Source organism: Salmo trutta, chromosome 12 (genome assembly GCF_901001165.1).
Source record: "Salmo trutta chromosome 12, fSalTru1.1, whole genome shotgun sequence".
Taxonomy (NCBI): domain Eukaryota; kingdom Metazoa; phylum Chordata; class Actinopteri; order Salmoniformes; family Salmonidae; genus Salmo; species Salmo trutta.
The window spans coordinates 95,354,864-95,364,654 of record NC_042968.1 but is presented as its reverse complement, the minus strand read 5'-3'; positions in this window follow the sequence as shown (position 1 = coordinate 95,364,654).

The following is a 9,791-nucleotide window of genomic DNA, read 5'->3' as shown; positions in this document are numbered from 1 at the left end:
TGCCAAATCAGCAGCTACTCTTCCTGGGGTTTATTATGGATCCCCATTAGTTCCTGCCAAGGCAGCAGCTACTCTTCCTGGGGTTTATTATGGATCCCCATTAGTTCCTGCCAAGGCAGCAGCTACTCTTCCTGGGGTTTATTATGGATCCCCATTAGTTCCTGCCAAGGCAGCAGATACTCTTCCTGGGGTTTATTAAGGATCCCCATTAGTTCCTGCCAAGGTAGAAGCTACTCTTCCTGGGGTTTATTATGGATCCCCATTAGTTCCTGCCAAATCAGCAGCTACTCTTCCTGGGGTTTATTACGGATCCCCATTAGTTCCTGCCAATTCAGCAGCTACTCTTCCTGGAGTTTATTATGGATCCCCATTAGTTCCTGCCAAGGCAGCAGCTACTCTTCCTGGGGTTTATTATGGATCCCCGTTAGTTCCTGCCAAGGCAGCAGCTACTCTTCCTGGGGTTTATTATGGATCCCCATTAGTTCCTGCCAAGGCAGCAGCTACTCTTCCTGGGGTTTATTATGGATCCCCATTAGTTCCTGCCAAGGCAGCAGCTACTCTTCCTGGGGTTTATTATGGATCCCCATTAGTTCCTGCCAAGGCAGCAGCTACTCTTCCTGGGGTTTATTATGGATCCCCATTAGTTCTTGCCAAATCAGCAGCTACTCTTCCTGGGGTTTATTATGGATCACCATTAGTTCCTGCCAAATCAGCAGCTACTCTTCCTGGGGTTTATTATGGATCACCATTAGTTCCTGCCAAATCAGCAGCTACTCTTCCTGGGGTTTATTATGGATCTCCATTAGTTCTTGCCAAGGCAGCAGCTACTCTTCCTGGGGTTTATTAAGGATCTCCATTAGTTCTTGCCAAGGCAGCAGCTACTCTTCCTGGGGTTTATTAAGGATCCCCATTAGTTCCTGCCAAGGTAGAAGCTACTCTTCCTGGGGTTTATTATGGATCCCCATTAGTTCCTGCCAAATCAGCAGCTACTCTTCCTGGGGTTTATTACGGATCCCCATTAGTTCCTGCCAAGTCAGCAGCTACTCTTCCTGGAGTTTATTATGGATCCCCATTAGTTCCTGCCAAATCAGCAGCTACTCTTCCTGGGGTTTATTATGGATCCCCATTAGTTCCTGCCAAGGCAGCAGCTACTCTTCCTGGGGTTTATTATGGATCCCCATTAGTTCCTGCCAAGGCAGCAGCTACTCTTCCTGGGGTTTATTATGTATCCCCATTAGTTCCTGCCAAGGCAGCAGCTACTCTTCCTGGGGTTTATTATGGATCCTCGCATTCACGGGTACATAATTTCTAGCTGCAGACTAGTAATTAGTATCGAAGTGTAGCTCTTATTCTATCAGATCGATAGTCTCAGAGTTTAACCACGCGGTAGGGTTCAGAATTCAGCAATCTCTCCTCAAACCTTAGCCCTCTCGTTGTAACCGAGGTAAGCTGGTCTGAAGGGAATTCCTCCCGGTGGGGGTTATATTCGTAACAGTAGAAAGGGGCCAGATCAATGTCTGTGCTCATGGGGCGGGCCAATGATTTAGTTAAACAGTTTAAAATCACATTACATAATTTCACAAATAGTTTCATCTTTACTCATTCATTTTATACAACAGTTAGATGCAAGCCTCACAACTGAGACTCTTGTATAAACAGGGTTATGGTAATGTGGCTGTACTGTCTTTCCTGAGGTCACCAAATTGTACCAAACGGACCAGTTCGTAGCTGGCTACTTCACCCACCGTTTATACAATATCTCCAGAACATGGATATTGTTCAGTTCTCAAGTTCTGTGATGTGGAAGAAGTTCCTTTGTTCTCTCTATGAAAACTCACTCTCTCTTATACTCTGGCCATGAGGAGAGAACACCTCTAGGAATTTTTGACCTGCCTAACAGAGCCTGTTGGTAGGGGGAAGACAGAGAGGTGGATGGTGCAGTGAGAGGTGGATGGTGCAGTGAGAGGTGGATGGTGCAGTGAGAGGTGGACGGTACGCGTTATCTCCAAAGAGGGCAACGTCATGACACCGCTGTTCCATAAGGTGTTTTTTAATCTGTTTTTTTAAATACAATTTTACTGCTGCATCAGTTACTTGGTGTGGAATAGAGTTCCATGTAGTCATGGCTCTATGTAGTACTGTGCGCCTCCCATAGTCTGTTCTGGACTTGGGGACTGTGAAGAGACCTCTGGCAGCATGTCTAGTGGGGTATGCATGGGTGTCCGAGCTGTGTGCCAGTAGTTTAGACAGACCTCTGGTGGCATGTCTTGTGGGGTATGGATGGGTGTCCGAGCTGTGTGCCAGTAGTTTAGACAGACCTCTGGTGGCATGTCTTGTGGGGTATGTATGGGTGTCCGAGCTGTGTGCCAGTAGTTTAGACAGACCTCTGGTGGCATGTCTTGTGGGGTATGGATGGGTGTCTGAGCTGTGTGCCAGTAGTTTAAACAGACCTCTGGTGGCATGTCTTGTGGGGTATGTATGGGTGTCTGAGCTGTGTGCCAGTAGTTTAGACAGACCTCTGGTGGCATGTCTTGTGGGGTATGGATGGGTGTCCGAGCTGTGTGCCAGTAGTTTAAACAGACCTCTGGTGGCATGTCTTGTGGGGTATGTATGGGTGTCCGAGCTGTGTGCCAGTAGTTTAAACAGACCTCTGGTGGCATGTCTTGTGGGGTATGCATGGGTGTCCGAGCTGTGTGCCAGTAGTTTAGACAGACAGCTTGGTGAATTCAACATGTCAATACCTCTCATAAATAAAAGTAGTGATGAAGTCAATCTCTCCTCCACTTTCAGCCAGGAGAGATTGACATGCATATTATTAATATTAGCTCTCTGTGTGTCATCCAATGGCCAGCCATGCTGCCCTGTTCTGAGCCAATTGCAATCTTCCTAAGTCCTTTTTTGTGGCACCTGACCACACGACTGAACAGTAGTCAAGGTGTGACAAACCTAGGGCCTGTAGGACCTGCCTTGTTGATAGTGTTGTTAAGAAGGTAGAAACTAGGGCCTGTAGGACCTGCCTTGTTGATAGTGTTGTTAAGAAGGTAGAAACTAGGGCCTGTAGGACCTGCCTTGTTGATAGTGTTGTTAAGAAGGTAGAAACTAGGGCCTGTAGGACCTGCCTTGTTGATAGTGTTGTTAAGAAGGTAGAAACTAGGGCCTGTAGGACCTGTCTTGTTGATAGTGTTGTTAAGAAGGTAGAAACTAGGGCCTGTAGGACCTGCCTTATTGATAGTGTTGTTAAGAAGGTAGAAACTAGGGCCTGTAGGACCTGCTTTGTTGATAGTGTCGTTAAGAAGGCAGAGCAGAGCTTTATTATAGACAGACTTCTCCCAATCTTAGCTACTGTTGTATCAATATGTTTTGATCATGACAGTTTACAATCCAGGATTACTCCAAGCAGTTTAGTCATCTCAACTTGCTCAATTTCCACAAGATTTATTACAAGATTTAGTTGAGGTTTAGGGTTTAGTGAGTGTTTTGTTCCAAATACAATGCTTTTAGTTTTAGAAATGTTTAGGGCTAATTTATTCCTTGCCACCCACTCTGAAACTAAGTGCAGCTCTTTGTTAACCTCCCTGGGCAAGGTGGGACGCTCATAAATGCTATAACTTCAATTTCTCAAACATATGACTATTTTACACCATTTTAAAGACAAGACTCTCGTTAATCTAACCACATTGTCCGATTTCAAAAAGGCTTTACAGCGAAAGCAAAACATTAGATTATGTCAGGAGAGTACCCTGCCAAAAATAATCACACAGCCATTTTCAAAGCAAGCATATATGTCACAAAAACCAAAACCACAGCTAAATGCAGCACTAACCTTTGATGATCTTCATCAGATGACACTCCTAGGACATTATGTTATACAATACATGCATGTTTTGTTCAAGCAAGTTCATATTTATATCAAAAACCAGCTTTTTACATTAGCATGTGATGTTCAGAACTAGCATACCCACCGCAAACTTCCGGTGAATTTACTAAATTACTCACGATTAACGTTCACAAAATACATAACAATTATTTTAAGAATTATAGATACAGAACTCCTTTATGCAATCGCGATGCCAGATTTTAAAATAGCTTTTCGGCGAAAGCACATTTTGCAATATTCTGAGCAGATAGCCCGGCCATCACGGCTAGCTAATTTGACACCCACCAAGTTTGGCCCTCACCAAACTCAGATTTACTATAAGAAAAATTGGATTACCTTTGCTGTTCTTCGTCAGAATGCACTCCCAGGACTTCTACTTCAACAACAAATGTTGTTTTGGTTCGAAATAATCCATAGTTATATTCAAATAGCTCCGTTTTGTTTGTGCGTTCAGGTCAGTATCCGAAGGGTGACGCGCGAGCGCATTTCGTGACAAAAAAATGGAAAATATTCCATTACCGTACTTCGAAGCATGTCAAACGCTGTTTAAAATCAATTTTTATGCTATTTTTCTCGTAAAATAGTGATAATATTCCAACCGGGCGACGGTGTATTCATTCAAAGACTGAAAGAAAAACATGGAGTCGTCTCGTGGACGCGCATCTCCAGTGTCATTGTTCCCTACCTGACCACTCACAAAAACTCTTGCTGTTTATCGCCCAGAGACTGCAGAGACGTCATTCCAGCAGAGATGCTGTATTTTTGATAGAGATGCCACAGAAGGAGAACAAATTGTCAGACAGGACACTTCCTGTATGGAATCTTAGGTTTTGGCCTGCCATATGAGTTCTGTTATACTCACAGACACCATTCAAACAGTTTTAGAAACTTTAGAGTGTTTTCCATCCAAATCTACTAATTATATGCATATTCTCATTTCTGGGCAAGAGTAGTAACCAGTTTAAATCGGTTACGTTTTTTATCCGGCCGTGCAAATACTGCCCCCTAGCCCCAAAAGGTTAAGTGTTGCAGTCATTTCAGTCACTGTAGTAGCTGACATGTATAGTGTTGAGTCATCCGCATACATAGAAACTCTGGCTTTACTCAAAGTCAGTATCATGTCGTTAATAAAAATTGAAAAAAACAAGGGGCCTAAACAGCTACCCTGGGGAATTCCTGATTCTAACTGGACATGCCACTGACTTTGAGTAAAGCCAGAGATTGTTACCCCAGGAAATCTTAAGTCTTATTACATACAGCCGGGAAGAACTATTGGATATAAGAGCAACGTCAACTTACCAACATTGCGACCAGGAATACGACTTTCCCGAAGCAGATCCTCTCTTTGGACCACCACCCAGGACAATGGATCTAATCCCAGCAACTGACCGAAAACAACAGCGATGCAGAAGGGGCAGACGGAGCGGTCTTCTGGTCAGGCTTCGAAAACAGACACATCACTCTCCGCTCCCAAGCATACTACTCGCCAATGTCCAGTCTCTTGACTACGAGGTAGACGTAATTCTAGCGAGGGTTGCCTTCCAGAGAGACATCTGAGATTGTAACATTCCCTGTTTCACGGAAACATGGCTCTCTCGGGATATGCTGTCGGACTCAGTTCAGCCACCGGGCTTCTCCATGCATCGCAGAGACAGAGATAAACCCCTCTCTGGGAAGAAGAAGGGTGGGGGGTGTATGCTTCATGATTAACACCTCTTGGAGTAATCATAACAACATACAGGAACTCAAGTCCTTCTGCTCACCCAACCTAGAATTCCTTATAATCAAATGTCGGCCATTTTACCTACCAAGATAATTCTCGTCAGTTATACTCACAGCTGTGTACATCCCCCCCTCAAGCGAACAAAGGTGTTTCATGGTTTACCTTGTATTCAGGCTGTAAAGGTGTTTAATGGTTTACCTTGTATTCAGGCTGTAAAGGTGTTTAATGTATTCAGACTGTAAAGGTGTTTAATGGTTTACCTTGTATTCAAACTGTAAAGGTGTTTCATGGTTTACCTTGTATTCAGGCTGTAAAGGTGTTTAATGGTTTACCTTGTATTCAGGCTGTAAAGGTGTTTAATGTATTCAGACTGTAAAGGTGTTTAATGGTTTACCTTGTATTCAGACTGTAAAGGTGTTTCATGGTTTACCTTGTATTCAGGCTGTAAAGGTGTTTAATGGTTTACCTTGTATTCAGGCTGTAAAGGTGTTTAATGTATTCAGACTGTAAAGGTGTTTAATGGTTTACCTTGTATTCAGACTGTAAAGGTGTTTCATGGTTTACCTTGTATTCAGGCTGTAAAGGTGTTTAATGGTTTACCTTGTATTCAGGCTGTAAAGGTGTTTAATGTATTCAGACTGTAAAGGTGTTTAATGGTTTACCTTGTATTCAGACTGTAAAGGTGTTTCATGGTTTACCTTGTATTCAGGCTGTAAAAGTGTTGCATGGTTTACCTTGTATTCAGGCTGTAAAGGTGTTTCATGGTTTACCTTGTATTCAGGCTGTAAAGGTGTTTCATGGTTTACCTTGTATTCAGGCTGTAAAGGTGTTTCATGGTTTACCTTGTATTCAGGCTGTAAAGGTGTTTCATGGTTTATCTTGTATTCAGGCTGTAAAGGTGTTTCATGTATTCAGACTGTAAAGGTGTTTCATGGTTTACCTTGTATTCAGACTGTAAAGGTGTTTAATGTATTCAGGCTGTAAAGGTGTTTAATGTATTCAGACTGTAAAGGCGTTTCATGGTTTACCTTGTATTCAGACTGTAAAGGTGTTTAATGTATTCAGACTGTAAAGGTGTTTAATGTATTCAGGCTGTAAAGGTGTTTCTTGTATTCAGACTGTAAAGGCGTTTCATGGTTTACCTTGTATTCAGACTGTAAAGGTGTTTCATGGTTTACCTTGTATTCAGACTGTAAAGGTGTTTCATGGTTTACCTTGTATTCAGACTGTAAAGGTGTTTCATGGTTTACCTTGTATTCAGACTGTAAAGGTGTTTCATGTATTCAGACTGTAAAGGTGTTTCATGGTTTACCTTGTATTCAGGCTGTAAAGGTGTTTCATGGTTTACCTTGTATTCAGACTGTAAAGGTGTTTCATGGTTTACCTTGTATTCAGACTGTAAAGGTGTTTCATGGTTTACCTTGTATTCAGACTGTAAAGGTGTTTCATGGTTTACCTTGTATTCAGACTGTAAAGGTGTTTCATGGTTTACCTTGTATTCAGACTGTAAAGGTGTTTCATGTATTCAGACTGTAAAGGTGTTTCATGGTTTACCTTGTATTCAGGCTGTAAAGGTGTTTCATGGTTTACCTTGTATTCAGACTGTAAAGGTGTTTCATGGTTTACCTTGTATTCAGACTGTAAAGGTGTTTCATGGTTTACCTTGTATTCAGACTGTAAAGGTGTTTCATGGTTTACCTTGTATTCAGACTGTAAAGGTGTTTCATGGTTTACCTTGTATTCAGACTGTAAAGGTGTTTAATATATTGACTGTAAAGGTGTTTCATGGTTTACCTTGTATTCAGGCTGTAAAGGTGTTTAAAGTGTTTCAGACAAGATACTATTCCCTTACTGAATGTTTATTGAGACATCACAGGTAGACCTGATAGACAGGGAAGTCCCGCTACAGAGGAATAGGGGGGAGGGGGGCAGATTTCTGTTAGAATGGGTTTTTAATTGGGTTTTAATGTGTAGGAAGGCTTGAACCAGGTAAACAACAACGTGTAGTAAAACAGTACATACTGGTCGTGTGGATAGAATTTGTATTTAAAATGGAAAACTATATTTTTGGTACAGTTCAATGGATCGTAAAGTTTACAGCCTTGTTGGTCAACTGCAATTTACAGAGTTATTTTAATGAGCTGGCTAGAGTTTATATAACGTATTGAAGACGCTGAACATACGGAGGTATTCTCAATTCTATACGTCGTACAGAAACGCTGTACTTGTACATCTGGGTTGTATTCATCAGTCGCAAAAACGTTCTGTAACGGAACAACTTAATTGTGTTGTTTGGTGCCTTAAAATGAAATTTATTCAGACAAAACTCCAAATTCTATACATTATATTAAACATATTCAGGCATTCCAAAGTATACATCCAAGCATCTACAAACAGATGGAATGAAACAGGTCATATACGACTCCAACAGACCAAACATGAAACGTTTCCTAATATTCAGACGAAGGCATAGTGAGTTCAGAGTTGGGTTATTTCATCACAGGTAGACCTGATACCAATAGGTTATGCCCATGGATTGAGATATCACAGGTAGACCTGATACCAATACGTTAAGCCCATGGACTGAGATATCGCATCCCTGTATCTGTCCCAATTATGGCGTCTGAGAGCCTCAGTGGCGCTGCCCATGCTATCTCCATTTTGAAGTAGTCCATTTTCTTCTTCTATTTCTATGTTGGTAAAGAAACTGAAAGGGTGCACACTGCCCCTGGAGGGTGATGTCTGAACAGGTATAACGACAAGGATGGTGATTTACTGCCCCCTGGAGGGTGATGTCTGAACAGGTATAAAGTCAAGGATGGTGATTTACTGCCCCCTGGAGGGTGATGTCTAAACAGGTATAAAGTCAAGGATGGTGATTTACTGCCCCCTGGAGGGTGATGTCTAAACAGGTATAAAGTCAAGGATGGTGATTTACTGCCCCCTGGAGGGTGATGTCTGAACAGGTATATAGACAAGGATGGTGATTTACTGCCCCCTGGAGGGTGATGTCTAAACAGGTATAAAGTCAAGGATGGTGATTTACTGCCCCCTGGAGGGTGATGTCTGAACAGGTATAAAGTCAAGGATGGTGATTTACTGCCCCCTGGAGGGTGATGTCTGAACAGGTATAAAGTTAAGGATGGTGATTTACTGCCCCCTGGAGGGTGATGTCTGAACAGGTATAAAGTCAAGGATGGTGATTTACTGCCCCCTGGAGGGTGATGTCTGAACAGGTATATAGACAAGGATGGTGATTTACTGCCCCCTGGAGGGTGATGTCTGAACAGGTATATAGACAAGGATGGTGATTTACTGCCCCCTGGAGGGTGATGTCTGAACAGGTATAAAGACAAGGTTGGTGATTTACTGCCCCCTGGAGGGTGATGTCTGAACAGGTATAACGACATGGATGGTGATTTACTGCCCCCTGGAGGGTGATGTCTGAACAGGTATAAAGTCAAGGATGGTGATTTACTGCCCCCTGGAGGGTGATGTCTGAACAGGTATAACGACATGGATGGTGATTTACTGCCCCCTGGAGGGTGATGTCTGAACAGGTATAACGACATGGATGGTGATTTACTGCCCCCTGGAGGGTGATGTCTGAACAGGTATAAAGACAAGGTTGGTGATTTACTGCCCCCTGGAGGGTGATGTCTGAACAGGTATAACGACATGGATGGTGATTTACTGCCCCCTGGAGGGTGATGTCTGAACAGGTATAACGACATGGATGGTGATTTACTGCCCCCTGGAGGGTGATGTCTGAACAGGTATATAGACAAGGTTGGTGATTTACTGCCCCCTGGAGGTTGTTGTCTGAACAGGTATAAAGACAAGGATGGTGATTTACTGCCACCTGTAGTTATGGAATGTTTACTCACCGGTATAATTAATTGGCTGATCCCTCGTTAATGACCCGGGTGGAATCATGTGATCCTTCATTAACCCATAGGAAGACCCACCCAATCGAGTACTTCAAAACTGGTGGTTACTACGGCCCTGCCCATGCTAAAACATCTCTATGGTTACCCTTTGTGAGCTCAGACCCTGTGCTGTAGTGTAAAGGAAGGCAACGTATATATGTGTGTGTTCATTCCAGGTCGCAATTGTAAATGAGAACTTGTTCTCAACTTGCCTACCTGGTTAAACAAAGGTGAAATAAAATAAAAAATAAAATAAATGTGT